The 26971-nt window shown below is 42.8% G+C and overlaps 1 long non-coding RNA gene across 2 annotated transcripts in view; it reads right to left on the bottom strand.

Moving 5' to 3' along the window:
- Positions 1-26971, bottom strand: part of LOC116217177 — a 99321-nt gene that overhangs the window by 55224 nt on the left and 17126 nt on the right. Inside the window, exons 4-7 of one of the 2 annotated variants that reach the window (XR_004161326.1) lie at positions 26742-26839; positions 26166-26299; positions 25453-25560; positions 9545-9646 (exon numbers count right to left, since the gene is read on the bottom strand). This is a non-coding gene — a long non-coding RNA (uncharacterized LOC116217177). The remainder of the gene's footprint in view (positions 1-9544; positions 9647-25452; positions 25561-26165; positions 26300-26741; positions 26840-26971) is intronic. The other variant, XR_004161327.1, reaches the window with a different exon arrangement.

The raw sequence follows: 26971 nt of genomic DNA, 5'->3' as shown, positions 1-26971 counted from the left end.
CACAATGTTCAACAGCCCTTGAAATTTCTAATTTGTATGTTCCCACAGAGGAGCGGAGCACTGGGTGAATTTCTGTCCTGTGCTGCAAGTTGGACATGGGATCAGGCAGTCTCTGGAGCCTGACTTCACTCCTTGAAATTTGTGGCACTATTTTAATTATTAAGCAAGGCATAGCTATCTGCTTCTCCATTTGCATCTAGTACTTTTAACGACAAGAAAAGACATCCTTTTTAAATGCTAACCCAGTAAGTGGTATTAGGAAGAGCAAGAGCTATTACCCGTGCAAATTTCAGAGCAATTAGTCACGGAGGCAGGAGCACAGACACAGGGTTGGCTCCCAAGTCTCTCCTCCCTTCTGCTGCCCCGCTGCAGCCAGCAGTTTGGCACAGACCCAATTGGTGAAGACAATGTTCATGTGATGGATGAGCTCCCAGCACCCACCATCACGCCAGCAAGCACAGTGTCTATGGTTGGCATCTCTTGAACTCTGCAAGGCTCTGAACCAGGCCACCAGCATGGACAAAGAACATTTTTAGATATAAAGAAACCATTTCTTCTCAGAAAGAGCGGTGAGGCATTGGAACAGGCTGCCCTGGGAAGCACTGGAGTCACCATTCCTGGATGTCTTAAAGGAAAGGGGAGAGGTAGTAATTAGGGATATGGTTTAGTAAGTAATATTGGTGGCAGGTGGATGGTAGGACTAGATGATCTTAAAGGTATTTCCCAATCTTAATGATTCTACAGTAGATTTTCTTTCTCTTTTTACCTGCAGCCAACATGATCTCACTGATGAAAAATACCCCTTATGGATAAAATACTAAGTGTATGGAGAAAAGGAACACTAACTGCTAAATCCTGTTCAAGTAAAGATTTCTTCCCCTGATAGTGCTATTCCAGATACATCACCGCATATTTGCAGTGGAAGATGAAAATACTTCTGGCATTAAAGATAGTGACATTCTTAATTTACCTCATACGTAGGAAGGTGTGTGTGGGAGTAGTGTGAGCATCTCACAAGAATGTGTCCTATGTAGTTTCATAAAGAAGAGTACACATTTCCCCTAGGATTATTATTATTTTTAATAAACCTCAAAATTGTAATAGAAGATTCTTTGCAAGAGTTGAGAAAAAAATAAACTAAGGGAAAGAAATCTCATTCTGTGTTCCATTTTGTAGGGTTTTTGAGTAGTGTATATATAGAGAAATGAAATTATGAAAAAATGGAATCCAAATTATTCTTTTATAATACTCTCGAGCACTTACTCAAGTCTGGTCTCTTATCTGAATAGCTTCAGATTTTGAATTATTCCCAGTTTTCAACAGGTCTGTGTCTACAGTGGCACTGTGATGGTGAAAATCTGCGATAGAGCCCCAGGATGTGCCTTTGCTCCTTGGAAGGCACCCACACCAGACCCCCAAAAGAAGCACGTTTTCCCATGGGTCAAGGAGTACCATTTGAGATATAAATTACCCAAGCCACCTTTGCCAAATGCTCTTCCCTGTCCACACTATGCCCTACCGTTCAGCCACATCAGAGGACAACCACCCCGAGCAGCCTTCCTTGTGGCAAATTGCAGGGAAAAAGCACCGAGGGCACAGATGGTTCAGATATGCACTGGGACACAAGAGCTACACAATACAAACCGTCTATTTTCCTCTGGTTGACAGTACATTAGCAAACCTATTTTTCTTGCTCATAGATGTTCACATAAGACCTAAAGATAGTCTGTTATTGTCAACACAAAATGCAGCTCCCTTCCCTAAAACTATCAGGAATGCAGGCAGGCTATGGAGAGTTTGTTTTTCCCTAGTAATGCAATTTTTCATTATTGCCATGGATTAAAATTAAATTGCTAACATAAGGACAAGCAGATGAATCCATGGTTATGATAGCACAGAAAACTGTCAATAGAATGCTTGTATGCTGTATGCTCCTTCAGTATTTAAAGATTTTTATCTCTAGAATAATATAAACTGAAACATTGTGAGGCTCTCAAACTATTAAACGAAGGAAGGCTGCTTCTGCTGGTTCACTTCTGCGTGCCGACTTCAGACAAGCAGCATATAATGTTCTAAAACGAAGTTTCAAGACTGCTTTCTGGGTTTGCCCGCACAGGGAGCCAGCACAATTATTGTTCAAACAGAGAACAGGGCTGTGTTCTTGTGCCTGCAAACCCAACGGCAACGTTGGCAAAATACTGATAAAAATGCTAGAATTGTTTACCAACTCTAATCAAAATAAGCCCATTCCAAACCCTGGCTCACAGCATCTTTGCAGCAGGGGCAATGTCAATTTTTGGTGACAGGAAAAAGAAAAAAAAAAAGCAACTCCAGCTTTGACACATTTAGCAATATAATAGCGATTTAGGAGGTCAAAGGAATTGCATAATTTCCAATTCCATGCAAGAACATAAAGGTAATTGAGAAACAAACCGCTGTTTCAGAATGGGACACATTCATGCATTCTTTCAAGACACTATATGAAGATAACCTTTGCTCTGAAAATATCTTTTCTCTTCCCATGGCAGCAGGATGCTGAGATTGCAATGAAACTCTGCTGAATTCATCTGAATCTCACTGCCCCATGCCTTCTACTAGGCCATGAGCTGGTGCTGACCACTCCGACTCCATCCTGGAAAAGGTCCTTTACAAACCGTACTCAGCTTGCGTCAGCATCCTCCTCAGTTTTCTCTGTAGAGCTGGTGAAAAGTCAATTTGCAAAATATGTATTTTCACACTTGCTCTGAAGTAGTTTCACCACTAAGCCCTACATAATACATGGGAACAGTGACTGACAGAGGTTACAGTGACAACCACTTTGAACCAGCTGATGGAGAAGCTCTTTTGATGGGAATGACACACATGCCGATAATTTCCTTTCTTCTTAGGCACCACTTTTCAGGGGATTATTCACTGTGCTCCCCAGAGATGCACTTTCCTCATGGGACCGCCGGCCAGTATGGACCCTCGGCAGTCCCTGAGAGAGAACTACCACGAGAGCAGGATTAAAGCCTGTGAAGCCGCATGAAATCAGCCTCTCAAGTCTCTGAACTCAGTGCAGAGCCCGTATCGCACGCGCCGCAAACGGCCCTGCTAGCCCTTAGGCTTTCTCAGGAGATCAGAAAGGAAACCAGGGCTTTGTTCTAGCAAAGGCATCAAGGGCTTCAGAAGTCACAATACCAAAGAGCTCTGCAGGCACGGGCCAGAGTGCAGCATTTTGTTATCCAGTCTCACCTTGTTGGAAATACGCTGTTGGCTTCTGAGGAAAAAGGATAGGGATTAGGTTTATTTCTGTAGACTCACTTCTTGATTTTCTTTACTTTCTGGTCAACTGTCGAGGCTCATACTTTTATATATCCCCACCTGAAAAACACTAATCTAAAATCATACGGGCAAAAAATAACACTCCTTGTTGGAATCCCAAGGGCACATGAAATGAAGAAATAATTCTGGACAATTTCTGCTCCTTCTGAAATGAAAAAAGTAAGTAGAAGTATCAAAGTGACATCTCCATCAATTTAGAATTAGGGAATCGACTTTTCTTGTCTCGAGTCAGAAAACTGCAAAAAAAATTCTGACAACCTCAGTTTAGAAAACTGCCATAGGGAAAGCTTCACTCCTCAGCACAGCCTTTTAATGTATAAGAAACAGTATATTTTACAAACTAATATGCCTGTTGAGTTATGCTCTATTATTCATGCCTCACCTTTCCTTTCTCTTCTTTCACTAATTGAGCTCCTGTCTTTGTTATTTGTACAAGAGTGTCCCAGGGGATCCTCTTGTTCTCTTCATAAAAATATAACTTAAGTGAGCCCACAAAACAATTACATCTTTGTATTATCTTGTATTAATAGATGTGCTGCAACTGCATGGCTGGATCATTTAAATATATTGGAGAAGATATGGAGTATGTAAGAAAGCTTAAGTGGTGTTTACAGTCTTCCCACATATTTTGCCAAAACTGCATCGCTCCAAGTCCTGTGACACACCAAACAAAAACAAATTTGAGCACAAGCAACGGCAAGCCTCTAGAGCATACACACAGTAGGGAAACACAAGTGTTGTTTACCATAAATAATGCAATGGAGATCTTTACAAGAATCACAGAATCACAGAATTGTAGGGGTTGGAAGGGACCTCCAGAGATCATCGAGTCCAACCCCCCTGCCAAAGCAGGTTCCCTACACCAGGTCGCACAAGAGAAGGAGACTGCACAACCTCCCTGGGCAGTCTGTTCCAGTGAAGTCTCTTTCCTATAGGATTCGGGTGTTCCTGAGAGGAGCCACCCATCAGGATGCAGTGCTCCCTGCAGGAGGGCCGGAGTGCTGATGCTCTGCCATTGCACTTGACAAACCTCCACCATCTCCCACAGGCAGTTATGTGGAAACTCAGCCATATCATGCAAGTGCTGACAAGTAGGGGAAACAGCATAGAACTAATTGCGTGAGATAGAATTTACTGGCTCAGGAATTTACATCCTGATCACAATTAACCATGTGTTTATCCCGATTTTCATACTTCACCTCCATGCTTGATGTTTACAAGAGCTCTGGCCATCAGCCCCCTGCCCAGCAGGCTGCTGCTCCCACCAGCAGGTGGGCTCCTAGAATGGAATCATTGAATCACTGAGGTTGGAAAATATCTCTAAGATCACCAAGTCCAACATCTCCACGGTTCCTGACTGCCTCCAGAGACAGTGACTCCACCATTCCCTAGACAGCCTGTTCCAGTACCTCCTGCTGCACAGCAAAGCACCATCAGGTGCAAAGGGCCCCTCAGGGAGCTGCTTGCTCCCACGTGCCATCAGAAGCTGCATAGGTGCCATGCTCATTCCAGTTCCCTCTGCACCCACCTTAATCTGATGCATTACTAACAAATGAAGGCAAAGAGATGTGATCACAGTGACATGCTACAGGGTTTCACCATACAAAGTACACTGCTTACAGTTGCTACCACTTAATTTTAAACTAACGATCTGAGATGCAGCAGCATCTCAAGCAAACAGTCAGAAAACACCTTTATGCTAATTCTCCATCTTGGCAGATCTGCAGGGAATGCACTTTGGTTTTCTGCAGCCACTGCAAGTGGGTCACAGACCTCACAGACCCACACTGTGCCACAGCAGAGCTGGCCCAGCCTGGGCTGTTTCTGAGCCATATATCCCCCAAACATCCTCTGTAAGACACAGTTCTGCAGCACATTCCTTGGGCTGCGCTCATTGTAAATGAACACTTCGGTTTCTAAGTAGCTCTTTACATATTTTCACATCTGACCTGCATGTGAAGCTGTATTATACCTGCCACTGTAAGGAAAGGAATATACATAATATATACACACACACATACATGCACACTGTCCTGTTTTTTCTAATGTCTGTCAGGTCACTACATTATAACAGAGAGGCTATTACAGGCAGGTTTAGTTAGCTGTGCATCATTTCACACCTTCATTACACTCTTTACCAGGAAAATGGATTGCTTTTGAGCCTCTCTCCATCCTCATTAAACTTCCACTCTTGTGAGGTGTCAGAATTGTAAAATGCCTAATATGGCCAGCTAATTATAACACTGCTCCCTGCTTTAGCCTCTTCAATTACACATATTTCCACTGGCTGAAGCAGCCAAGCTCCCACTTTGGGTTACTCAGACCAAGACTAACAAGGAGACTGGAGGTGTTCAGCAGACAGAGGACAACATGCCCACACAGAACCTGAGAGAAAATGAGAAAGATCCCAGCTGCAGGACACAACGTTCCTTAGGACATGCAACAGGCAGTCTGTGCTTAGGCAAAGCTGGAAGATGGAGGTGCCCTACTGCTTTCAACATCCTTTGGTAGCTCTGGTAGCTGGAAGTCAGGCCCAGAAACCTCATTAAGGAAGCCCTCCTTGGAGCTGCTCAGAGTAATAGCAGTACTTATCAGAACAAGACTGGCAGAAATTAGCCTAAAATCATATAAATGACACAATTTCTGCTTTGAGCTGTCTGATAGCTATGAGTTAATTCTCTCCTTGAGCATCACTGCATTCTTGCACGTATGGTAAGACCTGTGCAAACATCTGCTTGTGGCAGCTCCTGGGGATCAAACACTGGAAGCCTCCTTCTAGTTTGACTACGCCATTTCTCCCACCTTCTGCAGCCCTGGAAAGCAAAGAGGAGACCAACCAGAAGTCTATAATCCTCACAGGGAGCAAACTGCATCTATGTCCCTCAAACAGTACAGTATTGTGCAGCCAACATGAAGCTTACTAGCACAGATATTTTGGCAATGGAGAAGTCTGATGGTTCTTCAACCGTGGCTGGATGAGGATGAGCTCCGACCACCCAGTCTGACTCCCAGGACTGAGCCATTCCACCAGGTCCCATTAAGGCTGACACCAACCTACTCAAAGAAGCCTTGATATCAAGTTTCTCAAAGGAGCAAATCCACTGGGACTCAAAGACTTTCTAAGGATAAACCACCCTCCTTCATCACATCTCCCAACAAAAACGACATTACTGTTTTGGCTCTTCTCTCTCAGTACAAAAACAAAGCAATTGAGAATTTTTCCAAGTAATACCTTGCTGTACAAATATTTCATTTTTAGCAGAAAACATTTTTCAGTGTATTTATGAAGAAAGCATTCTTGCTGTAACAGAACACCATGTTCAGGCAGAGACGTCCCAAGCACAACTGAGAAAACCATCTCCCTGATAAGGGATCAGAAGATCAAAGTTGTGTTTTATTAGTTATATAAAAAGTATCTTTAGCTCTCCGTTGAAAGGAAAAATTTGCATTTAAATAGAAAGATTAATAACTGTAATACACAGAGCCCACACTGAATAATTTTTTGTAACATAAAATAATTCATATTGTTTTATATAAACTGTGCACCTTAAGTCAAGCCACAAAAAATGATAATCGTAATATTTTATGGAACAATTTTAATACAATACAGCTTTGTTACATTATTATTCTCCATTGTAAATAATGCATGTCTGGAGGTTTGGGAAAGACTGGATTTAAAATACTTATCTCTGAAAATTCAATAGGGCATGTGCTTTTTGGTGTGTTCACACTATGCATAAGTTTCACTTATTAAAATAAAAATAAATAAATAAATATATTGGGAGGATAGGAACTAACCTCCCTCCTGCCACAAGGGCAGAACCAGAGGCGATGCCAATGGAGACCTCAGTGATTTTTTTTTTTAAGAAAGGAATCTTTTCTTCTAGAATATGCAGATCTAGATTCAGACAAGTATTTTGAAATGTTATTGAACAGTTGTGTTGTCCAAGTCGGACATCCATACATACGTACATATATATACAAAAATTTTGTCATTCTCTTAGCATTTGGGGGACACCATTTGAAATCTAATTTTAAAGCAAAATTACTTATAACTGCATCTTTCAAAAACTGACTTCGTATCACAGGAAAAGAGCCACCCTTTTCCATTTTGTTTTAACCAAGCTCATTAAAAAAAAAAAAATGAGATATTAGATACTCATGTTTCAGACAATATTAAAAAAAACAAAAAACAAAAAAAACCACACACCTTTAGAATCAACCTGAATCATTTCCCTTCCATGTGTGTGCAATTTGTGTTAGTGACGGGTTATGTGCAGCGAAGCCCAGCTGGGAGTAGGGGTTGTATCCCCAGGCCATGTCCCTATGGGGTACCCTCCCATAAGGGCTACAGTACCTGTGGGGCTATGATATCTTCCTGCAATGCCCTTGCCTTCCTCTCCTGCATCAGCAGGAAACATAGGAGTTGGTTGTCCCACCTCGCAGTACTCAGTTTATTGCTTCTTCTTGATAAAGAAGCACTCCTTCCCCAGAAAAACATTTCAGTGAGAGACGGATCAAGAGGGAGTTGCCTGGTGTTCCCCCAGCATCACACAGATAAAAGAAGAAAGCACAACTCCTTACACTTCTCAGAGCCACCAGCAACACTAATTGCCATCCCAAAATTCAGCTCAGGCTCCTCACACTGCTCATTTACTCTCCATCCCTCTTGCTGCCTTCCATTTCATCCTGCCAGCACCAAGCAGTGGGCACAGACAAAATCACACCACAGTTCAGAAGAGCCTCTGCTTGTGTTCAGCAGTGAGCACAGTGCTCCTTGACACAAGGATAATCAGGAGAAGATGGTAGATCCTCAAAAACCTGACGTGTGTCCATTAGGGAGCACAGCTCCCTCTTTCAGCTGTAATGCATCTGGACTGTGGAGGTTGCAGCCTCGCTGTGGCTGTGATATGTGCTGCTTTCCAGCAGCAGCACTGGGCCATGAGGTTGGACACCAGTGCAGGAACTGAGATGTGCTCATCACTTCCTTAGCCAGATACCCAGATGCACCAACAGCAGGGACCCACTACAAGGCTGGGTGCACCCAGGGAATCCCTCTCCAGTCCCATTGTGCTTGACCTGTCTCAGCAGATCTGTGCCAGGCAGATAACAGGTGGGCAGGAGTAAGCTTAGCTAGCACAAGTCACAACACACGCTCCTTTTTTTCCTAAAACAAAAAGACAAACCTCAAAAACTAACAAACCAACCAGTCACCATAGTGTTGAAGTACAAGTTAGTGTTACCCACCGTCAGGAAAGTATTTAGAGCATGCCCATCATGCCTAGAGACCATCGAGGTGGTACTGGAGCTGAGCTAAAAGACAAATTACCCACACACAAAGGGAGCTTTCTTTCTACATCAACCTCTTCACAAGCAAAAAGAGCAATCATCAAGGAGAAACAGAAACCCCTCAGACTTGGGCCCTTTAGGTTTAATGAATCACAGGATTGCACCATCACCATCACTCAGACTCAGGAAGGAGGGAATGAGAGGCTGAATTACACAACTTCCAAAGGACGGGTCTGAAAATGGGAGGACCCCTCTGCTTTCCATAGCCACCTCTCTGCAAGGTCAGAAAAGCAATCCCTGCCTTTGGGAACCATCACACTTTCCAGGAGTTTTGCAGAAATCTGTGGTCTCATTACTTTTAGTTTACTATTTCAGGGGGCAAAGCTTGATCAAGTATTTTCTACTTAAAGCTGCAACAAATGCAAATAAGTTTTGCAAAGACTAATTTTCCTGCACACAATGTCAGTTAGCATTACAATATGTTGATGTATATTTCTTAGCTGCTCAGTGTAACTTCTTGAGCTTCTGAATGCAAATACCTCATGTCAAGAAGGATAAGACCACGTGATTTTTTATCTCAGTTACACATTCTCATATCACACATCCAAAGCTAACAAGTGACTCTCTTGTGTAAAGCAGTTTTCTACTTTCTGTGCATTCAAAATAGCAACTATGAAAATTCTTGTCTATTATACAGTAAGATAGTTTGCTGCCCTTATTTCTGTGACTATGTGCATTGTACAGAGGACAGAGTCTTTTATGCTATCATTCTGCTGTCTGAAAATCTTATTCTACGATCTCTGCTTTTTCATTGCCTTTTTCAGATGTTTAATGAAGCGATGCATGGATATGAGATGCCCCTGTTATTTCTTCTGCCCAGTCTCTATCGTTTTCAATCTCAGAACTATTGAATAAATGGAAATCAAGTCACCAGCCCTGTTTTGCACTTCCTCAGCACAGCTCCCACTGGAGTTGATGAGAAATGTGCATAAGGTACACACAGGAGGCTCAAGTCTTCTTTTTCCCACATTGTCTGCATGGAAGAATGGAAAACGAATGGTTTCATTCATAGGCATCATCTATTTTTTAACCAAATATTGCCATTTATAAAGCATACTTTCTAAATGAACCATTACATTCGCACTCCATCATGGCCATTCTTTCACCCAGTTGTCATCCCCCTTGGGGCCTCATGTTAATACTAGAAGAAGCCCACATCATCAATATGGATGAGAGGGAATGGCCGTAATTTGTGCCAGGGAAGGTTCATTTTGGATATTAGGAAAATCTTCTCCAAAAGAGTGGTTAGGCACTGGAACAGGCTTCCCAGGGAAGCAGTATTATCATCATCCCTGGATGTGTTCAAGAAATGTGGATATGTGGTACAAACATGGTTTAGTGGGCAACATTAGTGATCTAGTTGGACTAAATGATGTCAGTGGTCTTTCACAACCTTAATGATTCTGTGATTGTATGGTATGCCACACACTCCTGCACACAGGTGTGGATTTGCCCAAGCGAGATGTGCAGAGCTCTGATTTCTTACCACCTCCAGCTAAGAGTAGCATCACTGACCTTTTCTTTCCACGTGCCCATCTCAGATGTCAGCAACAATAAGGATTCAATGCTGAAGGTCGGTCACATCAACCTTGTCCATTTTCTACTTGTGTACAAGTACACATGCATCCTTCCTCTCTCACCAGGATCACGCTCAGCCCACTGGCTTTCAGGAGCATACATTAGAGGGAATTTTAATGAGCTGAACTCATGCTGAACTTCCTTCTTTTGCTGCTATTTCAGTGATTTGTTGACTCTCTAAGGCTCATTCAGGACTTTTTTTTAGCCTTGACACTGTAGATAGACACGGATTTTACGTGCCAACTCTTCTGTATTTTTGGCACTCTTCTCATCGCATAGCAGGTCAGCAAAAAACAAGTTCAAGCAAGAGAGGATGCTTCCTGCATGTATCTGTGCTGCCTCAAAGTAGTCTAAACTAATCCCTCCCTCTCTTCCCCATTAGCAGCGATGCTAAGCTGGAAGCAATGGCTGAGGATGCTTTAACAGCCACACAGAATCTTAATAAGATCTGCTTACATTGATATTGTGCATTTCAGGCCGACTGGCTCAGTTTCCTTAGCCACAGCCTCACAAAGAAGCTGAATGCACTGGTTTATTTGTGGGTTTTTAAATTGTTTTAGCATTGTCTCTGATTTTTGTATCAGCCATCTGCAAAGTGTAATCTTCTATGGCACATGTTGTAATTTCTCTATTATTATCTGATGGGAGAGAAAACCAGAGTTAAGGGAGATTAAGGTCAGCACACTCTCCACATCCAATAGCTGTATAATCCACTGCGCTATCGCTGGAGAAGATTATCAGCCTTGATAGGACCCATTCTTTGAGCCATTCAGTTCTGCTGAGGCCCACTTCTCTTACAGAATGTTCTTTCTGCTCGACCTAAATGGAGAGAAATCACACAGGTTTTCTGGTACATCCCATCACAGCACCCTGGAACGAAGCAGAGGAAGGTGCTACTGGGCAGGATCAGCCCTATCACGACAGAAGTTGCTTCTTGTGAATCTGTGCTGTTAAATGGTCCAAAGAATTATTGTTGACACAAAGAAGAGAGTGCCTGGGACAGGGCTGACTTCGTTCCCTGCTGTCCTCTCCCTGCAGAGACATCCTGCAGCAACTTCCCACAAAATGCTCTGAAACCAAAATAACTAATGAATTATCTCCTATTGCATCATCTCTCTCTACCAAGAACAGACACGCTTCATCATCTCCTAAAGTTTGGTAAGGCTGGACCACACGCTGCTTGTAAGCATCACCACGTTTAACTGGTTAATAGCCCCATGCCTCTCTGTGGATAGAGCAGAGGCAGCACTGAGTTGACACTGGGCTCTGTCACACTCTGCACAGGTTAAAATGCACCCAGAGAGGCAGTGAGGACAACAGTACTCTCCCAGTGCTGCAGCCCCACTATAAAATATCTGCAAAAAACCCATTAGGACAGCCACACTGCAAGAGCAATCAGAACAACCCAGATCTCAGGATAACTTCCCTCTGCTTGCAATTAATGTATGAAGGTAGAAGTGTTTTCAAATTACTTTAATTCACGGTTTCTTATCCATTCCCAACAAGTTAATGACTGTTGCTCCTCCAGAAGCCGTCTCTTAGCAACACAGGCTCATCATCTGAAGAACCACATCCCTCCCAGTGCCACACTGGAAGTTCCTATCAGATAGCAAAGGCAAGATGGAAGAGCTGACGCTGACCCAGGGCAGGCAGCATTCAGCTCCAGGAAACTGCTGTCAATTACCTCATTGTGTGTATGTGAATGGGGGATCTTCCGCTCAGGGCCAGGAGGGGATGGAGAAAAGGGCATCGTCTCTTTCCCACAGGAAGATCAAGTGTGGACACCAAGAGCAAAGGCTCTAACGCACTCTGTGGCTGCAGGATCTGTTCCTCCCAGTTCCTGCAGCCCTACCACAAGCAATGGCTGCAGATTAAGCACTGGTAAAGTGCTATCAAAAAAGCTCACAGTTTGGTTATATGGGCCGAAGCAGGTCTTTATGTTGTTCATGGAGCTTTCAAGGACTTGCAAATTACCTGTGTCACACCTGCTCCTTTAGAAGCCCATTTTCCACAGATGCTTTCAGTAGATTTCCAACTCTTTCTGGTTTACAGTGACATGACACTGAAGCCCTCACTGTTATCTTTCCCTCAGCCTCTGCTTGGCTGTACAGTTCACTAGAGGCAGGAGGGGGAACTCCAAATCCAACAGATCTGAAGTTGAGCAAACAAGCAATCAAAACTGATCATACAATAATTAAGGTTGAAGAAGACCACTAAGATCATCCAGAACAACCATCAACCCATCACCACCATGTCCACTATATCATGTCATCAAAAGTACATGGTATCAATAAGCTATCATCAAAGAGTGTGGGGACCAATAAAAGATCCCACTGGGGGGGAATACATTAAGCAAATAATCCAAATCCATTTTAAAAAATGAAAACATTTCACGTCAGCATCTTCCACATGAAACTCACAGCTTTTTCTCTTCAAAATAGTTCTGATGTGTAACTCAATTTTAAAAAGAAGAAAGTAACAGGTTTCCATTTTAACAGTGCCACATCACCTAGGAAAGAAGCCATAAGACCTTTTTTGTTTGTTCCTACATGATTCAGAAATTGCAGCCATGGGACTCTGTTTGTTAATGGGAGAGATGGGACCCATCTGATGAAATGGGCCAAGGAGCAGCCAGCAGTGGCTTCCTGGGGCCAAATACTGAAGCCCTCATCAAGTGGGAGAACTGGGAAAGGAGGGAGCTGGGCCAGGGAGGCCCCGAGGAGGAACTGCTGCAAATGCAAGCTAATGAATTATACTAAAATCAACTAAAACGACACATAACATTTTGCTGTGTTGCTTTTCTAGGCAATAAATGACTGTAGCTGCTGTGGGGAAAGCAAGTGAGTGTGATGGGAGGGGAGCCTGGCAGCAAAACAGTGTAAAGAGGCTTTCCCCAGTCACAAAATAAGTCTGGGAAAAGGATCTCACCAGCTCTTTGCTTTAGGGTATCCCAAGGATAAACAACCCTCACTAATCCTATAGCACATCTCCATTCACAAAGCTGAGAAGAAGCAGTCAAGGCCATGAGGTACCCAGACACAGGGGAATGTGAGTGGGGTGAGCACCAGCGTGGTCCCCAGTACAGGTTTCCCTCACAGCATACCCTACAGAGAAGAACTGACCTGGACCCAACTGAGCAGCATGTTTGCCCTGGGGTTGGAACTCTTCCTGGTGCCCAGTCACCTTCCAACCAGGGTAAAGCCATCGTTCTGATGCACTTTTAATTTTTTTGCTTATGGCTTCAGTATTGCTATATCGTATATAACCATACTTTCATGCTTGGGTAGCAGCAGTAATAGATCAGCAAGATTTCTTGCACCTATCTCAGGAGGAAAAGTTTTATTAAATCATTAAATAAAATCATCATGTAGTCTGCCTTTATGAAATTTAAAAAAAAAAAAAGTCAGCTGTAGAATTGATACACGCAAGTGGGAAAGTGTTGTGAGCACAGCACAGCATCTGATTTAGGGACTGTGCATCAAGGAGGGAATAGAGTGTGTGAATTCAAGAAAAAGAAAAAAATGAAAAAAAAGATCCTATTGAATTAAGCCTTTTCTCACCTCTAACAAGACTCTAGAAACAGCACTAATCAATCCAAATGACACTTTCTTGTGGAGATCTATTATATTCCTCAAAGATCATATGGCTTTATATGTTATAATTTGGTTCTGAATTATGGCCTACATCAATTATAATTGAGCACTGCTTCCCACTGTACAATCAGACTGAAGAGAACAGAAAGGCAGTGGACATTAGAGGATTACTATCAGAACAACCTAATTTAATTAAGAAAGAGATTTATTAAAATGGTAACATTAACAGGTGTTTTATGAGACTAATAATTAATAAGGCTTCTGTAGAACATTTGTAAGAGAAATAGACAATATGCAGTGCCAGCAGAACCTCCCTGTAATGGGATAACAATAAAGCATTAAGAACTGTATATCAGATATTATGATAATAATCTGATACTGTAAATTACGGTTCGAAGAGGATTAAATGCCATTAGTGCACATTAGTATTTATTTAAGCTGCAGCGGGTCTTTATACAGCAGCTGGAGGGAAGGTGGGCTCCCAGGGGGAGGAGTGGAAAACCTCCCTGGTTGCCAGCCACAGCTCCAAGATCCTACACCGGGAACCCAATGACTTGTTTTTGCCCAAGCTGCCTTCTAGGGGAAGGAGGAAGCTGCAATCCTTGACACAGTGATGGAAGAGGTTATTAGCAGTGGGAAATTTTTTTCAAGGCCAGTACTCTAATGAGCTCCTAAATAATGACTTTATCTTAGAGGCCCACTCAGTATTCATTCAGTATCAATAGAACCAACACAAGTCCGGAGCTGTGGATCAGAAGCAGCTCCCAGCTGTGGGATGTTGTGAGGCGAGGGCTGAGCCACCTTTTGTCACTTGTAGTCAGCATCCGGCATTGACAGCGAGCACAGAATGGGCACAGCCAATGAAATGGTCACTTGGCGTCAACTTCATATATGGGCTGCCTTCATATCTGCCATAAATGGCACTGAGCAGTTTTGGGCCACGTGCACATTAATCCAAGTTCAGTTTTTGTGGCTGTTCTGGGCACATCGCAGCCTGGGTAATTTTGATCAAACTTGCCCTGGGTTTTGTTTTCAAGTTTTGGACATAAACACTGCAGATTTATGCCTCCTCCAACATGAAATACCATCTGCCAGACCTCTCAGCAGGCTGCTCCCATTACCATCTCCCAGGCCAGACACGGACCCTGGGCCATGGCTTCTTTATGGTTTGGGGATGTCTACGAGAGCAGATTAACTTGTCTTGACAGAGAAACCCAGTTAGCATCCAGCCTCTGGAGCCCCCATACATCTTCTTACCAGTTTTATTTCATTTTTAACCACTTCCTTCATTTGTGCTTCCCCAGTCACAAGCCTCACGGGCAGCAGAAGCTGAGCAATGTCTCTCATCAGCACAGCACTGCAGGCTCTGGAGGTTCACAGCACATAACACAATTTCAACCCACTCCCCACAGGCAGGCCAGGATTTCCAGGCCCTCCAGGGAGCTCAACACTCAGCTCTCACCTCACTGACAGGCTCTGTGCTTCCAAACCTCGTGAGATCCTCTGCAAGGAGCACACATTTTGCAAATATTAATTACCAATCTCCTAGCAATTCATAGGACTGCTCTTTTTCATGTGTTTTACATTGTGTATCACAATGCATGTGAACAAACATCAGGACCCTCCCGTACACAAATAACCCTGCTTCTACGTGCAAACCAAATATTCATGCTCACCTTTGAGGTCTTCAGGCTGCACCCAGCAGAGCCAGCAGCAAGAAACCTGTTGACTTCATAGGCAGGTAGAGGGCTGACAGAAATACAGAGGATTTATTTCAAAGGGTAAAAGGTGCAGAGTGTATTCTCTCCCTGTAAGGGAGATCCTCTGGGCCAGTTTGAACCAAATGGTTCCAAAAACAAAGCCTGCTTTCTTCTCTTGCACTATTTAAATCCCTTCCATGTGATGCCACTGTCAGTCACTGAGTTTTAATATTACCACAGCAGCATTACAGGAGAATGAGTGCTGAATCAATAAAAAATTAAGGAAATATGGTTTTTATTACACAGTGATATTTGGAATTGATCCCTTAGGCTTTCCAGTTGCCTCAGCTTTGCTTAATATGCCAGTGGATGGAGTGTTGCGTGAAGTAGTTTGAATGCAGGAACCAATCAGTTGTAATCTAATTTTAAATGGACCACAAGCAAACTGCAAAAATAAAGACAGGCAGGGACATCATGTTGACAGATGCGCCCATGGTACATCGTATCTCTGCTCTGCCTAACTAGGAAAAATACTCTCTTAGATTGTTTTATCTGTGTATAATGCCAATAACAAGAACAATAGGAGAAAAACTTGGTTTCTGCAGGGCCATGAAGAATAAATTTATAGAAAAAATGTGAAAAGGGAAAATAATATAATCTCTTCCCAGCTTCATTGTCAAATGCTAAATTAACAGCCAATAAGCACAGAAAAGCACAGAATAAGCAATGTGGATGTCTCACTTGTTCAAGCCAGTGAAGATTTCTCTGAAGCCAAAATCTGATTGTTCTACTGACTCCTCAGGCAAAGAGATATGATTGTCTTGAGGAATCACCACCAGCTCCCACAGTTGATCAATACCTACATGCTTAAACCAGCGCCCACCACTCCATAGAGAAGATTTTTAAATCACAGCCAATCAAGAAAACAGTCAGTGCAGCACTGAGGTACATAGCTTATTGGGCATAGTGGTGATGAGTTGACGGTTGGACTTGATGATCATCTTAGTGCTCTTTTCCAGCCTTAATGATTCTGTGATTCATGGCTCCTGTTGCTGTGAGAAAGGAGCAGAGCCAATCCAGCTGTGCTCTGCACAGCCCCAGCCCATCCCCTCCAGGCAGCAGTATCCCAGGTCTCAGCTCACCACATTTTGGTATTTGAAGCTTCAGGCTCTGCTCGTTTCTCTGGAGCAGCTGATGGTCTACTAAGGAAAACGTGACAACATCAGACAGCAGCTAAGTATCTCAGTGTGCTTCCAGACAGTCCTCCTTTCTTAGCTTGCTTGGGTCTTCTACTGAACATGCATCTTTCACACCTGTATCAATACACCCATAGACATAGTTTCTGTTCTTCCCTGACTCAAACTGCCGTGTTAGCCTCCTGAACACAAAGAAAACAGAATTATAGACTTGTCTATAAATTTAAGACCCAGTTAGCATAGGCTACCACAGTGCATTAAGAGTCATCACTCTGACAGCCCTCCAGACCCGCTAAAATACACCTCCCATAATATTCTGAAGGAGTTACATTACCACAGGGGCCCAACTTCGGGAAATGCTTTAGAAGCTGGGATTTTCTAACCAAAAAATATAGCAGTTGCAGGAGGGTGGTTCGGCAGTCAATCTCCCTGGGTGAAAAAATAGATAAAAAGAACAAATCGCCAACCTAAATATTCATCACAGCTTCACAACCACATTTCATTCTTTTTGTGCAGATACAATCTCAACCATTAGCGTTGACTGCTGGTGCTCTGAAAAAAGAGACCCAACAAAACAGCAACCCAGAATGCTACTAAGGCAAATAAAGTGTGAGCAAATAATATCTGGGAGGCACAAATAAATAAATAAATAAGAGTCTACAATCATGAAAGAAGGCTTCTTCCGTTAAAAAGGAAAATATATGCAGTTTAATGAGAGCTGTAAAAACAATTTAAAAATTCAATCACAAAGGGAAAAATAGCAGCTCTGATCTCAAAGAGCATAAATCAGCAACAAGGGAGAGCAGACTATTTCAAAAAGGAACCAAAAGGAATCAATGGAAGTTCTTTGACTTGTAGAATAATAAAAATATGGAAATTTAATATAATAGCATGACATTAAATCCTAGCAAGTTTGCAGATTTCATATTAGATAAGGATGGAAAAATTGTCAAACACCATGCAGAAAAGGCAGAAAGAACCAGCAAACATTTTTCTTCAGTATTTAAAAAGATGGAAATATTGCTCATCTTCTATGGTGGGATGGCAATGCTTTGTATTTCAACACAAACAGAAAATTTTTAAACAAACGTTAAATGTAAACATTTAAGCACAGGATTAAGTAGTTTGCTCTCCCAGCTATTGTAACAACTAAGATTCCTCCAAAATAGCTGCTTTCCTTTTGAGTCATATGAAAGCCACAGAAAATACAGGATTGTACTGGTACAGAGAAGGGTTAAGAGGAATGGCTTTAAAATAAAGAGGGGAAATACAGGTTAGATCTTAGAGAGAAATTCTGTACTCAGGGCAGTGAGGCTGTGGGTGCCCATCCTTGGAGGTGCTCAAGGCCATAGATGGGGCCCTGGGCAGCCTGAGCTGGTGGGGGGCGGCCTTGCTCGTAGCAAGGAGGTTGGAAATGGATGATCTTTAAGGTCCTTCCAATCTAAGACACTCTAAGTCTATGAAGAGTTCACAAGATGACCCTGTCTCATTGGCCAATACTGACTCTGGGCAAAACCATGAAATGGAGGTCATGGCAGCTGACTGCTCAACATTGCTCCTGTCCCCTCCCGCACCCAGGCAGGGCTGGCAGGGCTCTCACCCAGTCTCTTCCCAGATCAATAGAAGGCAACACTGCACTGTTTCCTGGATTTGAAAGCTCTTTGTTGTCACTGCCTTTGATTTCCCTGCTCTCCAGCTCTCCTTGGAGGATGTGATTTGTTAAATGGATCCTACTCGAGAGCTTGTGAATACATTCTGATTGAATTTGATTATCACATATACACCTCTAAGTACTTGGGCTGGCCAAGAATATAAATACAATTATTAGTAGTAACAAATATTAAGCAAAGCTGCACTGACTCACTATAAAAACTCTCCTGAAGCCGCAGCCAAACAACTGCTTTCACTCTGCTTTCCTGCCCGCTGTTTGTGCAGCCAATGCTCTTCAGGGGAAAAGCAGCATCTCCGTCCCTCAGAGTCAGAGTCAGACTTTCTGTACGTTTGCCCTCTTGCTTAAGTTATGCCAGCCCATCCACAGGCATAGCTAATCCTCTCGTTAGCTAGCAACTGGTAGCTCAGCTCTGCTTCACTATGCTTAGCATTATACAGATCAGCCAAGTATTGATGTAGCATCGCTGAGGAGAATCTAGATTGTTTTTTTCCTCATGTTTCTCCTCTTTTGAAACTTAAGATCCATTCTGGAAATAATTTCAAGGCCTGCTGAGCACTGCCACTGGGGGAATGTGAGTGGCTTTCAACATTAAGACTAAAAGAAGTTGGAAATTTGCAAGTAGTTGCCTTTGAAATTAGATTTTGAAGCTAAATTCAAAGAAGTCCCTGTAGCTTGTCCCATCCCTGCAAATATACGTGGTATTTCTGACAGAAGTCAACAAAAGCTCTTTCCTCTTTCTGTGCTCAGCCTGCCCCATCTCATCCCCTCAGCCTTGGTACAACCAAACACTCTCAATCAGGGGACAGTACGGGGGTGGCATCAACTCAGGTGGCAGCTGTGGGCCAGTGGAGACCAGCCCAGTCCTGGGCTCTCCGCAGAGAGGAAGGTGCAGTTCTGCTCCTGTTTGTTCACTATCCAAACTTAAGCCCAGATTTATAATCACAGAATCATTAAGGTTGGAAAGAATACTAGGATCATCCGTTCCAATCATCAACCCATCAGCACTATACCACTAAACAATCTTCCTCAGTGCCACATCCACCCTTTCTTTGAACACTGCCAGGGACAGTGACTTCACCACCTTCCTGGGCAACCTCGCCCCACATTTTCTGAGAAGAAATTTTTCATAATATTCAACCCAATTTCATCAAAAATGGAACAGAAAGAGGTCACCTGAGGCATCTCTGTCCCACCAGCTCCTGAGGCCACTAGAGACAACCACAAGCCACCAGATGCTGGTTCATGTCTTATGATACAATTCACCATCTCTGTTTCAGCAGCACATAGAGGTCTCCAGCCTGGCTCTGTTACACCATTTTCCACTGAGCATTGACACTCAAATGAGCCAAAGGAGACCAAGAGTATTATAAACTTGATGTTGCAGGAAGAGGAAGAAACAAGTAATTTGTTAGAGTACAAAGAAGTCATCTGTGGCAGAAACAGAAGCTGAAGCCACATAGCCTCAACCCCAACTCTGCTTTTCAAGCTCAAGTGTTCTTATAATCGATTTATCTGATTTTTCCCCAGCCCTCTGAGACATGGCAGTGTCACTTCTTGATAAGTAAAAGAAAACAGCATCATATCCAGCAAGGAACTGGTAGAAATGGTCTTAGTACAGTGGGTTATGTTTAATTCTTGAAATTTGTACTAGTTTCCATTCAGGTAATATATTTTTAAGTAACATATTTCCATATTTCATCTTCCTGTAACCTAGAGGCAGCTTGGTGACATCTGCTTCCATGCCATCTCTGCTTTCACAGGACAAGTGAAGGAGACATGCCAAGTCATCCTCACTGAGAGGTCACTTAATTTTGGTTTGTAAAGCCAAATCTCCTGTGATCTCCATAATTACCAATCAATTTTACATAAAAAGCAAAATTAAGCCCTATTATTCTCATTTACCAGAAAATTAAAGGAATTAATTAAACATGGGAAAAGTGCTGATATCTGCCAAACTATTGCTTCCAACAGATTAAAACAAATTCAGGAATGATATGCAGACAAGGGAAGAAAATCAGCTTTCAATCCAGCAGCTCGGTGAACTATTGCAATGGAGAAGACTGTAAATAATCTCTGCACCAGGCTTTGTTTGAACAGTGGGACGAGAAACACACAATTCTTCATTACAAAGAGAAAAAAAAAATCTGAAACAATCCCCTTATTTTTGGTTTATTTGTTTTTTTTTCCCAAAACAGAAAGGGCCCTGGGGACTGGTAATGGGCTCTGACAAGAATAGTTCCTTCAAACTTTGATTTGTCAAGGACTGCTGCTCTGTAATTATCGTGAACGGTTTCATCTCAAAGGAACAAAAGAGGGTGCAAACATTTGGAGACAAATTGCGATCACAGAAAATCTCTGCAGTTGGTTGAATCGTTGGGGCAAGAGAGAATTTCCAAAGTGGAGGAGCTAAGGGTGGAAAAATTAGGAAAAACTGAACACTGAAGAGCTTGGAAACTCCAGCATCTTCTGCTGGAGTTCTTCCTAATGAAGACACATCAAGAGGCTAGTTCTGAAGTTACAGACAGAAGACAAATGCATTACTGCAAGCAGCATTTGAAAGACACTTGCAATTACAGCTGCTCTGGAACAATGAAATATATACTGTTCCTTAAATAAACTGAAAAAAATGATAACCTCTTTTAACTGTCGTGGTGTAGTAGAGAGATCTTCATATCTTCCTTAATGAGATTTTTATTGCCAGTGTAAATTTGTCTTGAACTGAATTTTTGTCTTGGGAACTCTGAATTATGTTATACCAAGTTGTTCCTGGTAAGCATGCAGGCTTGCACACATTTTTTGCTGTGAAAATGGCTCCTTCTGGCAAACTGAAAGCAATTGAAGCTCAATTTAATTAGCTGCCTTCTGTAAATATGCCATTATTCTTCTAGCTCAGTGCTGAAGTTATATTTACAAAGGGAACAGATAGCAATAATTATTTTGGGCTGTAGTTAGTCAGTATTAGTTAATGCCTGAGTGTAATTGAGAGGAAATTAAGACAAGTGTAGTCTTTGGGGGGTGGGGAGGCTGGAACGGAGGAATATATCAATCTGCAGCAGTACAGACACTACATCTGCATGCTCCTTTTCGGGTTGGAATGCACAGAAAATTTTGGACAAAAAAAGCAAGCATTTACACTGTGATCTGGAACCAGAAAGAGTTAATGATAACCTCTTTGCAATTTGTTTGTTAAAAAATTGCTGATTTTTTGAGTAACTCTAAAAAGTCTCTTTTCTGAAGTTCCATCTGAGGTTTTAAGTGACAGTCCCATGGACTAGCAGCCATTGCCATGTTAGTCCTTACCAATGGGAGGGCCACTGAGCCACGGCTCTGAAAGCTGTGCCAGAAGCTGCAGTGCCCAGGCAGAGCTGCTTGTAAATGCTCCATGATGTCTGAGTGCCCTCCATGGCTTGGGAAGGAGAACACTTTCTAACAATCCTTCAACACCAGTGCCCGCCCTATAAGCAAATCTGATCCTTCAAACTGAGACCCTGCCCCATATGGCTTTTGCAGGCCTGGATATATTATTCAAATTAACTCTCAGAACAGATCAGTTAAATTGCATTTCTATGTAGATGTTTCTATTTAGAATTAAAGAGGCCTTAATTCAATTTACCTTAATCCACTTTCAAAGTAAATCATAGCAAATGAATACTTCACTAATTCTGAATGATCGTTCACACTTAGGTTAAACACAGTTTAACTAATTCTCTTTAAATGCATCTACTTAATTTTCATTAGTTTCACCACAACATCTTCCCCCCCTTCTTTGGGTTTGCAAGTGTCAAACAATAAGCACAATACTACACAGCAACGGGCCAGATGCTGTATTCCTGAATGGAGCAAGAAGTTCTTCAATAAGTTTATGGGATTTTTTTTGCACGAGGGTAAGCGATTTGAGTCCACTGTTCCCATGCTAGAAGCAGTTGTCAACACATGTTTTAGGACAAGGATAGTTTGTGGTCACTCTACTGCACCAAGCAAATGCTTTCAGATTCTCACTTGCAAGGAAAGCTCTCTGCCACAATGGATAAGCCTGGAGGGTATGTGATAGCTGACGGCGGGGTCCGGCTGTCCATATCAGCCTCACTGGGATCCTGCACTGACAGCTGTTGTGCTAAACAGCTTCTGGCTGGAGGGCTCACTCACTCGCTGTGCCGCCTTGCGTGATGCAGAAACTCCCTCCAGTTCCCTGGTCCCCTGCATCTCCTCCGTAAGACTTTTCTCCTGCTTACTGTCCATCAGAGTCATTGGCTCACGATCTTTAGATGGGACCACACACAGCACAGGCACCAGCTCTGCCTGCCCATTCATACACAGGTAAACCACCCCAGGTAACGGCAGTGTGCCCCAGGTCTCTCAGCACCCTTCTCCCAAACACGCTGCTGTCTGCAGCCTTCCCTTACGCTGTCAGTAAGAACTGATCTTTGTACAAATCTTTGTGTGTACATCCTCAGATATAGCAAATAAATATTTTTATTTAAGTTGAGATCATAGAATCATTAAGGTTAGAAAGACCACTAAGTTCATCAAGTCCAACTATCAACCCATCCCCACTAAACCATGTCACTCAGTGCCACATCTACCCTTTTCTTGAACACCTGCAGGGATGGTGACTCCACCCCCTTCCTGGGCAGCCTGTGCCAGTGCATCACTGCTCTTTTTGAGGATAAATTGTTCCTAATATCCAACCTGAACCTCCCCTGGTGCAACTTAAATCTGCCTTTCGGATGACACTTATTTGAAATCACAGGTTTCACTGTGTTTAACGGTTGGCTAATCAGCATTGCTATAAACAAATACATGAAGCTACCAAGTCTGCAGGTGGCAAGTTAATGGAGTTTGAGTAGCAAGATATCAACAAGCCAGAAAGTACCTAAGCTCCATTGGTGCTACTAACTTCTGTGTTATTTCCATGCAGCACAGAGTGCTACAGCAAATCAAAGGACCCCCGGGTACCTATTCAACAAGGAACAAATTCTCACTTCAGCCATTATGCAAATGAAATGCTAAAAATGTTCTTTTGTTCCTCTGAGGTATTAGTACTACTAATGTGAAGTGCACAAACTTCATAATCTAGTAAAATATGATCTTGTGGTATTTGCAAAGTGCTGGGAGTTTATGGACTACCTCTCTGGGAGACGCAAAATGATCATGGAGCTTTCAACGTCCTTTCAGCAAAGTTCAGGCAAGAAGTGTTTCAATAATTTAAAATTCTGTTGTAAGCAAGATGGGAAATGTCATGCATCTGGCACGTAGCTACTTAGAAATGAAGAGTTAGTACAATAACAATAAAAAAAGATCTAGAGTATCTGAGCACACATGGTTCTTCTTCTGTGTAACTTATGATTTCAGAGAGCCGTGCCAAAGCTGAGCTGAACCATGAATACCAACTACTTCAGTCTTCAAGAGTTATAGCACAGGACATTCACATCTCTCTGTTCTTTCCCCTAGCTGTCACTCACACTGTTCCCTGTGAAAGACCTGAATCCAAAAGCCAGCTTGGACATTAATTTGACAACAGATGGATCAGATAGATTGGACCCCCGTCCTGGCAGTACAAAGCTGGAATACATTGCTGCGGTGCTTGCTGAATCGCTGCAGTGCCTGGCTTACAGCAGCCCTCCTGCCTGGGAAGTGCCACCACGGCTCTGTGGGCAGCAATGATCTGTCCCAGGGGATCACAGCAGTACCTGCTAGCAGTGAGGGATCAGCAAGAAGTGCCACTTCCATGTCAGCACCAAACCCCAGTGCAGAACACAGAGCGGTTTCTCTGAACAATGCATGATGGCTTCCATACATGGCCCAAGGTTAAACATCCAGGAGAGATTCTCTTAGGAAGAACCAATACTAAAACTGGATCACTTCTCACAGAAAATACACACATAATTCTCAGAACGCCATAATTTAAGTTCCTTCTCTGTATCCAACGTAAACCAAAGCCCTTGGTAAAAAATATTTTGAGTACTACAACTGCACACAGCAAGACACAGAGATCAGTTTTAAGCAAGCATACTTCTGTACCTTGGAGTTATTCTAACTAGAGCATTAAATGGCCTTAATGCAGGAGTAAGCAAGGGCTGTGAAGAGCTCCCTGGGCAGTGGCCAGGCCCCACAGGACTCATCCTAATCTCTCTCATGCCTTGAGGATGCTCTGCTGAAAAGACAGCTGTGTTGTTTTGCTCGACTGCTCCCACCAAGGTGATGTCCCAGAACTCCTCTGACCAGACATAAGGAAGCTTTCAGCATCCTAAATTAATTCATGACAAATCTATCCCCCTTTGTTGTCTTGCTATCATTATCCTCAGCTCTTCCTCACTGATGTGCTCAAAGGAAGCAAATTAATCCCTTCTTGGTTTTTGTTTTGCTTGGCAAAGGAGGTCAAGCTGAAGTTTAAATCTATTTGTTAGCTAGCACTTTTTAGCCATTCCCATTAGTTTTTTTTAAAGGAGCTAAAACAATGAGATAGAAGCTACTGTTCCTGCTACAGGCACAACTTTAGAAAATACAGACACATGGTGAATAAAATACATGCAAGGTGGTTAACACAGCAACCCCCAGTTCATTTCTATTGCTTATCTCATTTAACTAGGTAGGATGGCTGAACAGTAGCCAAATTTAGCCCTCTTGAAACAGAGGGAAGCTTGCCAAAAAGACATTCCTCAGTGATGCAAAATACCCATATTCAGAGGAAGCTATTTACATTCCCACTAGGTCTGCTTTGCAGTTGAATACTTTAAGTGTTTGAAATACTGCGTTATCATTGAACACTGGGTGCCCTGGCCACAGAGACAGACTGATGGACCACAAGATGCTATGGAGGGATATCACAGCAGCGTGGCCACACAGGGAGAGATTAAATGGCCAGGGGACATATGGTGGAATAAATAAATTTGAGAAGAGAGCAGAGATGTATGTAAGCAGAGCAGAGAAGGTGTTGTCGCTCCATTGAAATTAAGAAAGAGATGAGAAAACCTATGAAGTGGCTTAATTCTCATTAGCTTTAAGGTGCCAGGCACTGACCCCCTTTATTCCAGACTTACCTGAGTGCACCAGCTGAGATTCACGGCAGGTGGCTAAGGGCAGGCAGAGCCCTCAGCACGTAACCTAGCAGGGCTGTGCCTGTGCAGCAGCAGAGCTCAGTTCCATCACTGCAAAGCAGATGAAAATGTGCCATTAAAAATGTTACACCACTCAGCCCTCCATATATAAAAATGTTTTTCTGAGATACAATTCAGTACAAAAAGAGTTGAGTACATTTCTCTGTCACAGCAAGAAAAAAAAATATGAGTAGTCAAGTTTAAAGGAGAAGAAAGCATGTGCCCTGTGCTCTGACCCTGTTTTTGTTTATTGTTTAGATCCTACACCATATTTTTCTTGTTTTCTCCTTCAATTATTTATTAAGGAGAAAAAAAGAAAAAGAGACGGAGAAGGATTTTCTGTTCTTGTTTGTGCGACTGCTCATGGCTGCTGCTGAGGGAACACGGCAAACAGCAGCTATCGCTGTTTTATTAAAAATAATAAAGCATATCGTTATCATAAAATAGCAATGTGATCAAAAGGATTACTTTCATATGCCCTTGTCTGAGTTTTAGCTGTAAATTAGGGCTCAGATAAAAAAAATCTACAGTAGAGCATACAAAGTTTAGAAAAGCTGATATATTTCTACATAAACCATTCCACTAATCTTACATATATATCACAAACACCGCGCACACAGAACGTGGCAATCTCACATATATTTCTTATAGCGAACCTTTTATTCCGTGCTTCATAGATGCACTGGGGCAGATCAGCTCAACTGCACAGCGCAGCTCCGGATGCGGCCCCACAGCTCCTCATGCACAGGAACACTGCTCCATCTGCTGGGCTCCCGCACGACGGACAGGGCTGGAATATTCACCGAAAGGCATACGTTAGAGGCAGACTGATGGCTGACGTTACAGCATTAAATCTGTAAAGTCAGGCAAATGCACGCTGGCTGAACACATGCTGTCCTTCTCACACGCACCGGGACACAAACCATGGCCTCGTAAATAGAAGTACCCAAATGCCCATAGCATGCTGTCATCCCCAACTCCTATGCAAGGCTCCGTGCACACACCTCTGCTGCTGCTCCAGATGTACAGCCTACACTGCAGGTACAAATCGCAGCCCCCCCTCTAACAACGCATTTTCCAACCATCCCTTTTGGTTAAAACACCATTCCCAGTTTGCAGATAAATCTTTTCCTTATTCTCAGCTCACAGCACTGAACAGTTTTCTTACTAATGACTCTCTTCCATTGCTCTCTCTTCTAACCTCTCAGATACCTACATGGCAGATTACATACCAAAAAACAAACCGAAGGCACAGCCAAAACCATACAGCTTGTCAGCTTTTGATCTTCGCAAAACAGGCCAAGAGCACCTCTGCCCCCCAGACACATCCCTTTAAAAAAACACAGGTGAGATCACTGAAGTGGTGTCTTTCTCTAGCAACATTACATGGCCTTGCATCAGAATAATGTCTTTAAAATTTCCTACTTAAGAAAAATAGTCATTGCCTCAAGTGTTTTTTCAG

Source organism: Meleagris gallopavo, chromosome 14, assembly GCF_000146605.3.
Source record: "Meleagris gallopavo isolate NT-WF06-2002-E0010 breed Aviagen turkey brand Nicholas breeding stock chromosome 14, Turkey_5.1, whole genome shotgun sequence".
Classification (NCBI taxonomy): domain Eukaryota; kingdom Metazoa; phylum Chordata; class Aves; order Galliformes; family Phasianidae; genus Meleagris; species Meleagris gallopavo.
Note: the sequence above shows the minus strand (reverse complement) of the source record. Positions and strands in the feature narration are given on the sequence as shown.